Source organism: Vicugna pacos, chromosome 36 (assembly GCF_048564905.1).
Source record: "Vicugna pacos chromosome 36, VicPac4, whole genome shotgun sequence".
NCBI classification, from domain to species: domain Eukaryota; kingdom Metazoa; phylum Chordata; class Mammalia; order Artiodactyla; family Camelidae; genus Vicugna; species Vicugna pacos.
Window position 1 is genome coordinate 7,790,857 of NC_133022.1, and position 14,243 is coordinate 7,805,099.

Consider the following 14,243-nt stretch of genomic DNA (forward strand, 5'->3'; position numbering starts at 1 on the left):
AGCTTTCTTTTGATGATAATTTATCAAATACTGTAAAATCTGTCATATTTCCCCCTTGCATTGACAGAGTAACCGCATATAATTTAGTAAAAATATCTGCAAGATATACAAGTCTTAGCAAACACTATGAATTTGTTAATCAGATCTTCAAAAAGCAGAATCCACAAAAACCAATAGTTCATGACGAAGCTCACAAAATCTTACAAGAACTTTACATCGGGAAAGACACCTCACCTCTGTATTTAGAGGTGCTGTATGCTGGGCACCCAATTCTTCACATAAAATTGTTAGTAGTCTGGACCGATGTGGCTGAGCTTTAATATCATTGATGATTTGGACTGCCTGATCAAGCACGTTTTCCAGAGATGCAGGTATTATTTTAACTGCAAGTGCATGTCTGTATAACAGGTGCTTTCGGGAGCCACATATTTCATCCAGGTGACAGCCCCAGCAATTTTCCCTTCCATCACCCTAGAAGCATCACTACAAACACCAGCATATTTTCCCCATTCAATTTCACATTTTTCCATAAAGCTGTGGACACAGTTGAGAATGTCCTCACCAACGGCATTCCCTGCAAAGATCCACGTAAGAGCAGGTCGTCCTCAGTGCACTCGATAAACCTGCAACGAACAAGCATGAGCAGCACAGCACGTCCTGAGACTTTGGCTGGTTCATGTAGCTGCAGTGAGAATGCGCTGCAGGTTTTCTGTCGACAAACAGGCCCTTCCTTCTTCAGTGGCAGCAGCTAGATCCTTAATTCAACAGCAGTGCTGTCTGACAGCTGCACCGCGTCTATTTGTTTTTACTATACTGTCCGTCACACACCCGCATCACGATGTCTTTTGCACAAGGCTTGGTGAGCAATTCTCTGATGCGTGAGCCTCTCCGCTCGGGGCTGCATGGTAGTTGACACTGCATGATGCTTCTCTAGTGCTTCCATGATCTGTATTGACAATTTTAGGTGCTGGGGGTTTATAGTTTTCAGATGAATCAAGATGTTGCTTGAAAAAGATTATGTTTTTGTCTTTATATGCAGCATGTTTGGTTTCCAAATGTCTTCGAAGCTTAGTAGGGGCCAAAGAGCTTTTCGATAAAATTTCCTTACATAACACACACTGAGCATGAGGTGTAACTCTATTTCCAATGTATGTAAATCCAAAAGACAAATAACTTTCATCATATTTTCTTCTTAGTGGTTTCTTACTAAATGTTATTTTGTTGGAATTGGACATAAAATTGGTCCTGGAAATCTCACTTCCTGAATTTTTAGAAATGGAAGGCTGCAGGGCTCATCTTTACTTTGTAATATTCCGACCTTTTGATCACTTGATTCAGACACAATTTGATAACAAAAAATATTCTACTTCTTGTTTAAGACTTCCTTGTTTCAGCAACACATCCATAGGCAATGTGTTTGTGGTACAAAACAAGGTTAATTTAGAATAAACATTGAGTATCACAAATGTGTTGAAATTAGAAGACAGGACACAGAGGATGAGCCATCATCAAAGAGATGTTACCAAGCATCTCGTCAGTGTCTGTGTGAGTGCTGCCTGGGCACCAAGGCACAGGTGGAGCACCGCATGCTCATATATCGGGCGATCTCTCACTCGATGTCCTGGTGCTCTCAGGCTTGGGACATCTTTTCATAAAGGTAGGTTATCACATAAAAATAAAAGCCATAGCAATGAGTTTGGTAGTCTTAAATTTTATTTTAAAATAAACTACAAAGGGAAAAGTACTGTTAGCATGGATCTTTTCCCCACAACACTTATTAAGTTAGACAATATTGTGCAGAAGACAGTTTGGGAACCATTGGGCTAAGAAATAATGAAGAGGTCATAAGTGTATTTTTAAGGAAGGGACTTTGAGGTTCCATGGCAGGGGCTGGCAAACGTTTCCTGTAAAGGAACATACGGTAAATATTTTTTACTTTATTGGGCCCCACGGTCTGTGTTGCAACAACCCAGCTTTGTAGCTGTGGCAGCAGCCACGGGCAATACGGTAAAGAATGAGCACAGGGGTGTCCCAATACATCTCTGTTTACAAAACCAGGATGGGGCCAAAATTTACCATCCCCTTTCATGGATACAGTGTCCTGGAATCTCTTTGAGCTTTCTGCTGCCTGCTGCCATTAGACACACTCGTTGTTGACACCATTATACATCTGAAGGCTCCTTTCAAGGGTAGCAACTGTTCTGATGAGCTACGTCAAAAACACACAAACATAGTTCAAAGTTTTGCAAGACACAAAATTCTGCTGTATCCTAATTATTGTGTGTTCACATTGAAAAATAAACTATAAACTGAAAGTTAGTTACTATTTCTCTGGACTTAAAATTACATAAATATTTACAGTATACAGAATAAAACTCATTGAAAGTAATGTATATATTTTACTGATTACTCTGCATCCCATTATTTTGTACTGAGGGCTAAATGAAGACCTAATGACAACAAAATCTCTCATTTTAATAGGTTTATTCCTCATAGAACAGCTTTTAAAAAGCATAATTAAATGGAAAGGTAATGCAAGTTTTAGGACCTCTAAAGAATGCTGGCTTTATAAGTTAAGGCATTCATATTTTGTGTCTACCTAAATAAAGCTACTTTTGATTTAAACTTTATGATTTGACTACTGAGTAAGCAAGGGTTTCTCATGTCAGAGCCTGACTCCGAATGGCTTTCCTAGTGACAGCTACAGAGTAAGTTACCTGGAATGAGGAGCCCTCCCTTCTGTAATCACATACTCTCATTGGCAGCTTGAAATGCAGACTCTTTCAAAAAAATAAAATTAAGGGATATGGTGGAAGGGGAGTAACCAAAAGCCTAGAATGAGAATAAATTAAAATTAGACACTGCAAAGCAGAACGAACTACAAACCTCTCAGATGACCATTCCTTACAATTTGTTTTAGAACCAGGCAGCGCAAATGATTCTTCACCACAATGCAGACCTTAAGAGTGAAGTAGAAGGGACCTAGCATAGGAGAAACACTAATGTTTTTGTTCTGTTTACTACCCAGGTAATCTCATTGTTTGGAAATGCTCCCCCATCCACTGACTTCATAGAAAGACATTAAAAAATCTCAGAGACGAAACCTAACTCTTTAAAGTACAGCCACACCTTAATGTCTCTAAAACTAAGCATTGAAAGTAATCTGAAATGGAATTATACATGGAAGTGTTATGCACCGTGACTTTTTGCTATAACTCTTGTCTCAGTCAAGCTCCTAAGGTTACTAATGTTTGAGTGACCATTATTTACTACGTGCCAGGAACTGCTAAATCTCTCATAGATTGGCTCATTTAATCCTCAAAACAAACCTGAGAGTCAGGGACTATCATTAATCTGCCCCCACCAAGCAGGGATAAAGAAATAGACACAGAGGTTAAGCCACCTGCTAAGTTAATACATCTGTGAAGAACTAAGAACAGAACCCAAAAAGCTCACCTACAGAGCCCACGTGCCTAGTCACTGCTGTGTGTCCCTGAATACTCTTAACTTCCCAAGCACTCGAAACACCTGGTACCAGCGGTTGGCTGGTGCAGAGAGAAATGACCAACGATGGAGCACAGCTGCCAGGAAGCCGAGGGCCTCCAACTGGTGGCAGCAAGGCCTGCTTCTCCATTGCTGGGAGCAAATGAGACTGTCCTTCCACAGTCCCGTATGGGATTTGGCGACAGAGAACTTTATGGAGCCGTTCGCTGGGTGACCTAAAAGCTTAGGATCCATCTCCTTTGCTGCCCGAGAAGGACGCAGCAGAGTAGGAAGCTTTGTTATCAGGAAGGAGAGCCTCACCCCCACCTTTTTAGAGGTGCTTCCCCAAATCTCTGGAGGACAGAGATTGTCCTCTCTAGGGAGTAAAGTTTCTATTTGACTCCCTGAAAAGGGCAGGGTGTGGGGGACCCTCAACTTTTGTCTCTTCTGGTTAAGCTGACAGCACAATCCACTCACCCCCACCTCAGGTGGTTCCGGCTTTGAACAACACCCTTGGGGGCAGGAAGGCTGGGGAAGAGCGCAGTCCATTCACAAAGGCAGGGGTGGGCACGGACACCCCATCCAGCATCTAAATGCTTTTTTCAACTGTCACCTCAACCTGCAGCCTGGGCCAGCTGTCCCTTGGCTTCTCCTTGTCACAGGTGCGCGCTGCCCGCAGCCCCTGACAGCTGGGGGCTGGCTTCATGTTGGAGTCCACCCTCGCCTGCAGAGCCCCTCTCGCATCCCTGGATGGTGGCCTCAGCTAACAACCACAGGCAAAGGACACTGTCTTTCTCCTTCATCTCCATCAGTGATGGGGAGAACCGTGCGGCTGGGCTGCGGAGCCTGTGGCCGCCCTTTCACAGAGCACAAGGCAGCCGTCTCGCCAGAGGGCACTGCTGGGCCGCTGCGGGGCTCCGGTCCCCACTACCCCCCCACACCCGCACCCAGGCCTGAGCAGGGTCAACAGCCAGTTCTTGTGGATGGGCTGAGGGAGGGGAGGAAGGAAGCAGGAAGGGGGAGGCAAGGGGAAGGGGGGAAATGAAAAAGAAAACGGAGGAAAGGAGGATTCGGGACGGGACCAGGTGATGCTCTCAGCTCGGGGTAGCGCCTGTGCCTTCTCTGCAGACATCCATTCATCTGAAGACACATTTGGCGCTCTGGGGCACCCAGCTTCCTGTCTTGCACTAGCTTCTTGAACTCACCAAGTTTTGTGATCCTGGCAGCACTAAGTTCTCACACCTCAAGGGCGAAGTCCTTGTCTTCAAGGCTCCTGACGAGGCTGCGACACCAATAAGCCCATCCACACACACCCCCTCCCAGAGAAGGGAGAAGAGTTGGTTTAAGGACATTCTCCCGAGAGTGCAAACGGCGTTTCCATTTCTATCTCTGAGGGAATTTTTGTCACTTGACCACATACAGAGACCTTCAAAGGAGTCTGGAAATTATGATTCCTTTTTTAAAAATTGAAGTAGAGTTGATTTGCAATATTTGTTAGTGTCAGGTGTACAGTATAGGGATTCTGTTTGCTGGCCTTTTCCTTACAGATTATATTTCATTATGGATTATTACAAGATATTGGGTATAATTCCCCATGCTGCACAGTAAATTCTTATTGCTTGTCCATTTTATGTTCGGTAGTTTGTGTCTGTTAATCCCATATGCCCAATTTTCATCCCCCTTTCTGGTAGCCATAAATTTGTTTTCTATGTGAGTCTTTTTCTGTTTTGTATATAGTTTCATTTCTATTATTTTTTAGATTCCACATATAAGTGATATCATATAGTATTTGCCATAGAGTGTTTGTCTTTCTCTGTCTTAATCTGGGTGTATTGAGACTTGTATTTGAGATTCAGTTTCTAAAGGTGAGGTGAGACTAGTTCAGAAAGCGCAGTCTTAAACATGCCCATCAAAGAGCATTCCTCACACCCGTGTGTTCTGGGTACCTGTGGCTGCATGCTAAAGCATCCCAAAGCAATGATCCTCTCTGTGTTCAGGATCCATGGGTCAGGACTTTAGGTAGGACTCAGCTGAGTGATGCTTCTGCTCCCGGGGTTGGCTGGGGTCACACGGTGGCATTCAGCTGGCAGCAGCCAGTCCCTAGCCCGAAAAGGCTTTTTCCACGTGCCCGAGACTCTGGTGGGCGCAATATGAAGGTCGGCTGGGTGGGCGCACTGTCCCTCTCCACGTATTCTCAGGGCTTCTCCACACAGTCTCCCCCGCGGGTAGCTGCTCTCCTACCTGGTAGCTTAGATGCCGAGTGGGCGATCCATGTCAAAGGGAAGCTGTCGAGCTCTTAGCATTCAGACTTTGAAACTGACATGACAAGCCTTCAATGCAAGAGAAGAGACGCGGGATACAGACGCCCCGTCCTGCGGGAGGGACGGCCGGACAGCGCGTGGCCATCCTAAACCCGTCCTCCGGGGGGCGCTCGGCAGGGTCCTTGTGCTCACTCCTACGAAATCCGAATCACAGCGCTCCAACTGTAAAGTAAATAGATAAATTTTTAAACATCAGGTTTAAGAAATACCCTGGAGAGTTTCCCTAGATACAGATGACTTATAAAAAGCTAAGCTACTGGTTGTATCTACATTGTAGGATTTTTCACAATTTAAATTTTAGGTTCTGGAAGTAATTACCAATGTTCAAAAATATTTATTGTCCTTTTGAGTACAAATAGCCTGTTATCTTTCTCTGAAGTTAGTCTGAGAGAAAAAAATTCTAGGGTCACACCTTTCTAAATATAGTTTGGATACCAAGCAACTGGATGTTCAGGGTATATGTTGTGTGTGTGTATTTCAAGTTTAGGAAGAGATTAAAAGGACAGATGAGTGGTCTCACATCAGTGTGCCATTCCTTCTGGGATGAAAATGAAATTTTAAACTTCTAATTTGGTGTTAGATGCAGAAAACAAAACAACCTCAAAATAAAAATAGAAGGCTGACCAAGTGTCATCCAAGACCATTACAGCTCCAGAGACACCCCATAAACCATGTAATCTTCTTTAGTTAAATACACACCCAGAGAGTTCATTCTTTGCTGACTGGACAAGTCTGTTATAACTTTGTAACTAATAAAAGAAGAAAGAGGCCACTTCCAAAAGTTTTATTTGGAGATCCTGAATTTATCTTTAAACCTCCATTCTTAATTAGAGGTCACCTGTACTCTCCATTATTTCACACTTTAATTTTACTTTGAAATAATTTTAGACTTTCAAAAAGGGTAAAATATTACAAATATTGTCCATCTAGCCTTTACGCAGCTTCTCCAAAGACGAATGTCTTATAAAGTCATAGCACAGTCATCAAGACCCAGGAAGTTAACAGTAACGAGACGTCACTGACTAACCTACAGGCTTTATTTGAGCTTCACCCTTCAGTCACCAATGTCCCTTCTCTGGTCCGGGACACACACTGGGTTTAGTCATCAGCTGTCCTCAGTGTCCTCCAATCTGGGGCAGTTCCCAGCCCTCCTGTCCTTCATGAACTTGACACTTTGGAAGAAGAGAGGCCATTTTGTGTATTTTCCCTCATTTGGGTTTGTCTGACATTCCTCAGTTTTATGTTTAAATTGCCTTTTTTTTTCAAAAACACCAGAGACGTGGCTCTGTGCCCTCCTCAGTGCCTCATACTGAGGTGTGTGTGACAGTGATATGTCTCATTATCTGTGCTGTTAAATGAAAGCTTGACTAAAATGATATCCAGCAGGTTTCTTCACTACAAAATTAGTTTTTCTATTTATGAAGTATTTTGGGGGGAGACACAAACATGTGAAAATATCCTTTTCCCCATTATACAGAAATTTTGGCCACAAACTTTGGCATCCATTGATGGTTTTTTTCCTGCAAAAGTTATTACAGTGGTATATGCCAAAAAAAGATTTTCTATTTCCATTATTTTGATACATGTATTAATTGGAAATACTACTAATTGCTTAAAGGAATTCTGGATTTTATTTCCCACTCTACTGTGGCTTGATGATAACAATGACTAAATTTGAAAATAATACTGAGTTTTAGGTTTTGTTTCCTCTCTGTTTTGGGGTAGCTATTATTAGCCTTACTTTGATTTATTTGTGATTAAGGCCATTTTGTAGGGAAGTTTTAAGGCTATTCCATCTTCTTTCTACCTGTCTTTTCCTCTTTGTCTCTAAAACTTTTTATTAAAACCATACTACCTTTCTATTTTCCAATTTTTTTCCCTCTATCATCTTTCATGTGGAAGATACTAACCATAATGTAGAAGCTTCGGTTGTGCTACTATTTGAAGAGAAGTAAATTAATTAACAGAAGAGAAGAAAACAGTGTTTTATTTTGATTTTATTTTTTGAGGCAGAAAACTGACACTTTAGTGAGATGAGAGAAAGCAGCTTGGCATGACCAGAATGATCAATAACTTCCACAGCCCCTGGGAAACAGGTCGGAGGCAAAATTCAAACAAACCAAGGGGCCAGTAGGAAAGGAATTAAGTACACAAGTTCAAAACAGAATAACTGGCCCCTGGAGGATTTTTAAAACAGAAGAATTTTAACTGAATCTTGAAATGTTTCTGACATTCTTTGAACAAGAGGAGAAGTAGCCCTCAGGCCATAGATGGAGTGTTTCGGGGAGACTGGGAGGTGTCCCGTGGGAATCCCGCTGCCAAGAGCAGAGTGAGGGCAGGTGCTTGTGAAGACGTGGAGCTGGCCTGACTGGGACTCAAAGGATGGTGGTGGAAGAGTGGTTTCAATTGAAAGAGGGAAAAGACCTGTAAAGTATGTTTGTTTTCATCTGAAGAAGAGTTAAGGACATGTATCTAACTCACTAAATAAATAAATAGAACAACAACAACAAAAGCAATGAATATATGTACGTTCATGTCTAACTGAACAATTGTGCTCCACACTGAAAATTGACACAACATTGCAAACTGACTATAACTCAAGAAAGGAAGAAAGAAAGAAAAGAAAAGAAAAAAGAAAAGAAAAGACAGGACATGTGTCACATGGTGGTATCACCAGTCAAGCTCATCTCAAGGGAGAAAACACACCATTTTGAGGCAGCAGCCCTTCTGTGTCATTTTTTTCATGGGTAGATGGTAGGCATGATTTATTTTATAATCTTTCTGAGGAAGGCAAACAGCCCATAAGCTAAGTCATAGCTGAACATCGGTCCCAGTCTTCACCTCGACATACTTCTGGTCAACATCTGCACAATCTAAAATGCAAATGATTGGCACATGAACTGGCACCCCTCGGCAAAGAATTCCAGACTCCCAGGATAAACTCCAGCCCACACAAGAGTGGTGGGTGCAGGAAGTCTCAGCTCCTGACACCTGCTGCTTCAGTGCCTTCAAACTGTGTAGCTCTCAGTGGACCAGCTCTGCCCCAGCCTTGGGTGGGAGAGACCAGCAAGCTCTGGGAGGAAGAAAGGGGGCTTTGGATCATGCTCTCAACCATGTGCATTTTATTTTATTTTATTTTATTTTATTTTATTTTATTTTATTTTATTTTATTTTATTCTTCATGTACATTTTAAACGCAGCTTTCCAGAACACAGTATCCCACTTCCTAAATATTTCGTCCTGCACTAGTTTAACAAAAACTCCCACATTGTTGTTTCTTGAACATGTTGAGATGTTTTACCCAGAGGGAAGAGTTCTGGGATGAACATGGTACTAGCGAGCCCAGAGCAAGCCAGTTTACATCCCTGAATAGACCCACATTTGTGACTTTGGGCATCACACCTGACAACACTTAATGTGTAAGTTCTCCCTGTTTGCAGTTACTTTTCTGAGCACTATTTTTCCTGTGCAAATGATCACACAAATCCTTTTTTAAAAACTTTATAATGTAGGTATTATTGTGACTCCATTTTCATGAGAAATAAAAGGGAGGGAGGAGAGAGGGATAACTGGGAGTTTGGGATTAACCAATACAAACTACTATGTACAGAATAGATTAACAACAAGGTCCTGCTGCATAGCACAGGGAACTATAGTCAGTGTCTTGTAGTAACCTGTAATGAAAAAGAGTATATATATATGTGTATGTGTGACTGAATCAACATGCTGTATGCCTGAAACCAACACAGCACTGTAAATAGACTCTAAGTCAATAAAAAAGAGGGGGAATGAGGCACAGAAGTTAAGCAACTTACCCTCTGTCATAGGGTTAGCAAGTATGGAGGCCAGGATATGGCCCCAGAGGTGTAACATAATCTAAGTACCCCAAATTTTATTTATTTATATTTATTTTTATGGAAGTGTAGTGGATTTACAATGTTAGTTTCAGGTGTACAGTGGAGTGATTCAGTTACACGTATACATACATATATACATTTTCTTTTCAGGCCCTTTTCCATTATATGTTATTGCAAGAAACTGAATATAGTTCCATGAGCTCTACAGTAGGTCCTTGTTTATCTGTTTTATGTGAAGTAACGTGTGTCTGTTAATCCCCAACCGAACTTCCTTTGATACACCTAGTCTTCATTTATAAGTTACATATATTTCTCTACCACCAATGAGCACCATTTATGAAAAAGAAACACATGTACTCACATATCCACTTTCCCTCAATATTTTGCGACTTGATGAAATGTATAATTCATGGAACGTACCTTTGTATGTTACCTAATGTTGTTTTCGAGTGGAAAAGGGAAAATCGTATTTGATAAGCAGCGGAGGCCGAGGAAACCTGGGAGGGACTGAGTCTGAGTGGGGAGGGAGAGGTGGGAGACAGGGGTGAGTGACACACACTGCCAGGAAGGAGCCCAGCGGTGGTGACAGGACACAGAGGAGGGGACAACTACAGCGGCAGTAAGCTGACTATGAACTACTATGTTCTGCACATTTTTTTCACTCTTGGCTCATGGCTTATTCCATAGTGGTGTATTATTTTAAAATGTGATTTTTCTAATTATGTCACTGCTACATGCTCATGAAAAAGACACGAGGCTTTTGAAACCTCTCATAGATGCACCCACAAAGAATGCCAGCTGCCACCTCATCACACAACATTCACCTCTGTTAACAATTTTGCCAACAGGCAGTGAGAAGAGTTAATATTCTGACTGCAGTCTGGGACCCAGGGAATTCTCTGGGACACCAAATGACATTTGCAAATCCTGTGCTGGAAGCTAATGGCAAAATACAGAAAGCGAATAGAGCAAGACCAATAATGACAGGAATTCAAGGACTGAAAGTTTGGATCACTTAACAGTCCTGCATCAGCGATACATTTCCTAATTTGACAATTGTACCAATGTTAGGTAAGAAGGTGGTCTTGTTCTTACACAATATCTGTCAAATCATTTAGTGATAAAAGAGCATAAAGTTCCCAGTTAACTCCTGAATGGGTCAGAAAGTGCAATAGGAATACACATAAATGTAGAGAGAGAGATGATGAAAAAATAAATGGAACAAAAGTGTCAGGAACTGGTAAATCTGAGTGAAAAGACATATGGGACTTTGTACTGTTCTTGCAACTTTTCTATAGATTTGAGTTCTATCAAAATAAAAAGTTTTGGCCAATGACCGTTTGGGTCACCTGACCAGGTAAAGGAGTTTAGATCGCTTCACTAGGTAAGACCTGGCTGAGGCCACAGGGTGCTGAAACCACTCCCAGAAGAGAGAGGCTGTAAACTGTGAGTTCTGGCCGGCTGGCAGAAGCCCCACCAAGATGGAGTGAATTACTCGAGACTCTGCGGAAAGTCAAGAGAGAGAGGGAGTCCGGAGGCCACTCCCTGAGACTCTCAAATGCTCCCATGCTTAGTGTTACAATCAAAGGGAAAATCACTAACAGGTGTGAGGGAATGCAGGCATTCAGGGAAAGACAGGGTGGGCTGGAGACTGTAGAAGCCACAATGAGTACAAAGGCTTTGTTTATCTGTAGGGGAGTCATGGGGAGATGGGCACAAGGTACATCTTTAGATATGTTAGTTACAGAGCAGAGCCCAGCCCCGCCAGGTCCCTGTTTTGGGGATAACAGACTGTCTAACAGCAGGCACACCCAGCGTTTATAGATAGCTGAGGGCCTGGGTCGTTGCTGTGCCATGAGCAGTGTGCTATCTAACACCTCAACTGTGCAAGCAAGGCATTGTCTCTGCTTTTTAGGGCCAGGAGACAGGGTTGCGGACGCACAGGTGCCTGCTTGCAAAGCAGTTACTAAGCACAGTTGTTCGTGGTGGCTGGGGTCTGTTACAATTTGTTAACCCTGTCATGGGCTCCCACAGTAAATACCAGTGACCACCAGGCAACCAGCTCAGAAGCGAGGACTGAGGGAAATGCATGCCCGCCCTTGTTACTCTTTAATATAAGGCTCCATACTTCAAAGGAGGATATCAAAGGGGGATTGTGACTGAAAAATAAATAAAACATCATCACTCAGAGTTAGAAGAGCAGTGTATGGAACTATCTATAAGTTGAAAAACGTGGAGTCACATCTTGTACAGATTTGTGAGTGAGGTGTTGACACACAGAACTGACTTGACTCACAGACAACAATTCAACCAAGGTTTTGAGAAGGTATCACTTTCAAAAGAATCGCTTGAGCTACAAGAGGCTGACTGTTCAAGACTTAAAATGGCCTTTTTGATGGCCATTCCCTAACTTCTGTAAACAGGAAGCAGGTTAGAAGTCTGCATTTGCCCAAAATAATATATTCTGCAGTGTGTTCTCATCTGTGGTTGAGGAGAAGAGTATCTTTCAGAAGATGGAATCACGAGTCCTAGAGAACCAGGGGTTTAGGAGCCCCACCCTCAGGGCAGGGCCTGCACGTCTTCCCAGCGGGATCACAGACTTGCTCTGTCCCAGGATGGTGCTGCTCCCCCATTGTTTCCTTCTGAAAGGGAGTGTTGATTATGGTTTTCTGGATTTGTGCAGCTCTTGCTTTTGTGTCTGTGTGAGCAAGGCAGAAAAATTGTCTTTATAGTTAATAGGTTTACAGAAAAAGAAGATCCGCGTAGAGACAGTGTTAAGATGCTCACCAATCCTAGCGCTGGGGCTTTGGGATTAGCTCCTTGGAGAAGAGGGTGAGAGTAGCTCTTGTGCATGGCAAGAAAACCAAGAGGGCAACTGGGTTAGATTGTATTACTGTCAAAGTATCCCCTCTCCTGATGAGTCCCTCGTCACAAGACCTCACCCTGGGCCAAGCAGCAGTTTGGGGCCAAGAAATATTTGTAGAGATGATGTGTGCTCCTTCTGAGAAAACGCCTTATGAGCTATCAGGTGGTTGTGACGCCACCTGCTTTGTTGTGCCAAGACTGCCGTAGATATTGGCTACTGATCTACCCCACGTCCATAAGTGAAGTGGAGGGACAGGCAGACTTTGGCCAATGTTAAGCCTATGTCTCTGTTTGCCACTGAGATTTTGAGACTGTTTATCACTGCAGCACAATGTAGGAGAATCTAACCAATGCACCAAAAAATTAGTAAGGAAGAATCCATGTCTATACCACAGGCAATAAGGCTGGTGTTAGTGGTGATAATCACTGAACATGGAAAGCAGGTATGTGATCCGTCCACCGATTCAACCAACACTTACTGAAGACAACAACTGTATTCAGGAACTGCGCTATTATTGTTATGATTTCTGATGTCCAGAAATGCACATGAGCAGGTTTTCTTATTGTGAAGCACTGGAAATTAATGATCTAAGACTAAAAGAAAAATAGCTTTGCAAGGGATATATCAAAATTACTGCGTCATCGTGGGCAGCATGTGCCGCTGGGAACCAAGCGTAAAAGTGCGCACGGTAGTTCAGGTGAGAGTCGAGAATCTGTCATTAAGTCTGGTAGTTATTTGGAAGGATGCCCCACATAGGCAGCTTGCAGATCAATCTGCAGAAGGCCTAGCCAGCATGTCTTTTCCTCATGGATTTGAGGTTCTGTGGGTCACATGAATACACATGGGTTTAGCAGGTCCCAAGGAAAGAGCCATGAATTCCCATAAGCTAAAAAGCAGTTGGTTGGCTTAGAAGAAGTCCAATGGCATCCCTCATTCTTATACTAACATCCTTTTGAAAGAGACAACAAACAGAGAGGGCCCCAAACTGATGTAAGACACACAGCATGTGTGGAGGTGATGAAGCTCAGTGCCCTAGTGAGTGTGAGATAAATGGACATCGTGGCACAGAGACCAGCAAGTTGTGACATTTGGTGAAATCCTAAAGAGGGAAATGCTCATGTGGCCAAACATCAATATACTTCTATTAGCTCATTTATATAAGACAGTGGATTGAATGACTGAATTAAAAACACACAAAGAGCAGACCCCATTTTGATTTTGCAAAAAGAATTATTAGAAAATATAATTTTGTAATGTGGGTGGTACTAAGGGGACTGCAGACAAAGCGACTAGGCAAGTTCCAGGGACTTAAATACAAACTGCAGAGAGAGGTTTTCTTTAAGGATTGAGGTGAGAATCTGGGGACTCAGGAAGAGACATTGGTGTTATTTAGGAGAAACAGACACTCTGAGAGGAATTTCATAAGTTCCATTACTATAAACAAAGTAGCATGAAGAGAAAGAAGACAGACTGGAGGAGATCAAGACGGTGAAGTGGGAGGTCAAGGAGCTCACCGCCCCCCACCCCCAGACACAACTAAAATATACATCTGTGTGTGGAGCAGCTCTCACTGAAAACAAACTGGAGACAGGCAGAAAGACTCTTCTAGAACCAAGGCTGTAGAAAAGGATCCACACAGAGGCAGGTGGGGAGGGAGGGGAAGCAATCAGTTTGGGACCCAACTCCTAGCAAGTGACACAGAAGAGGAGGGATGTC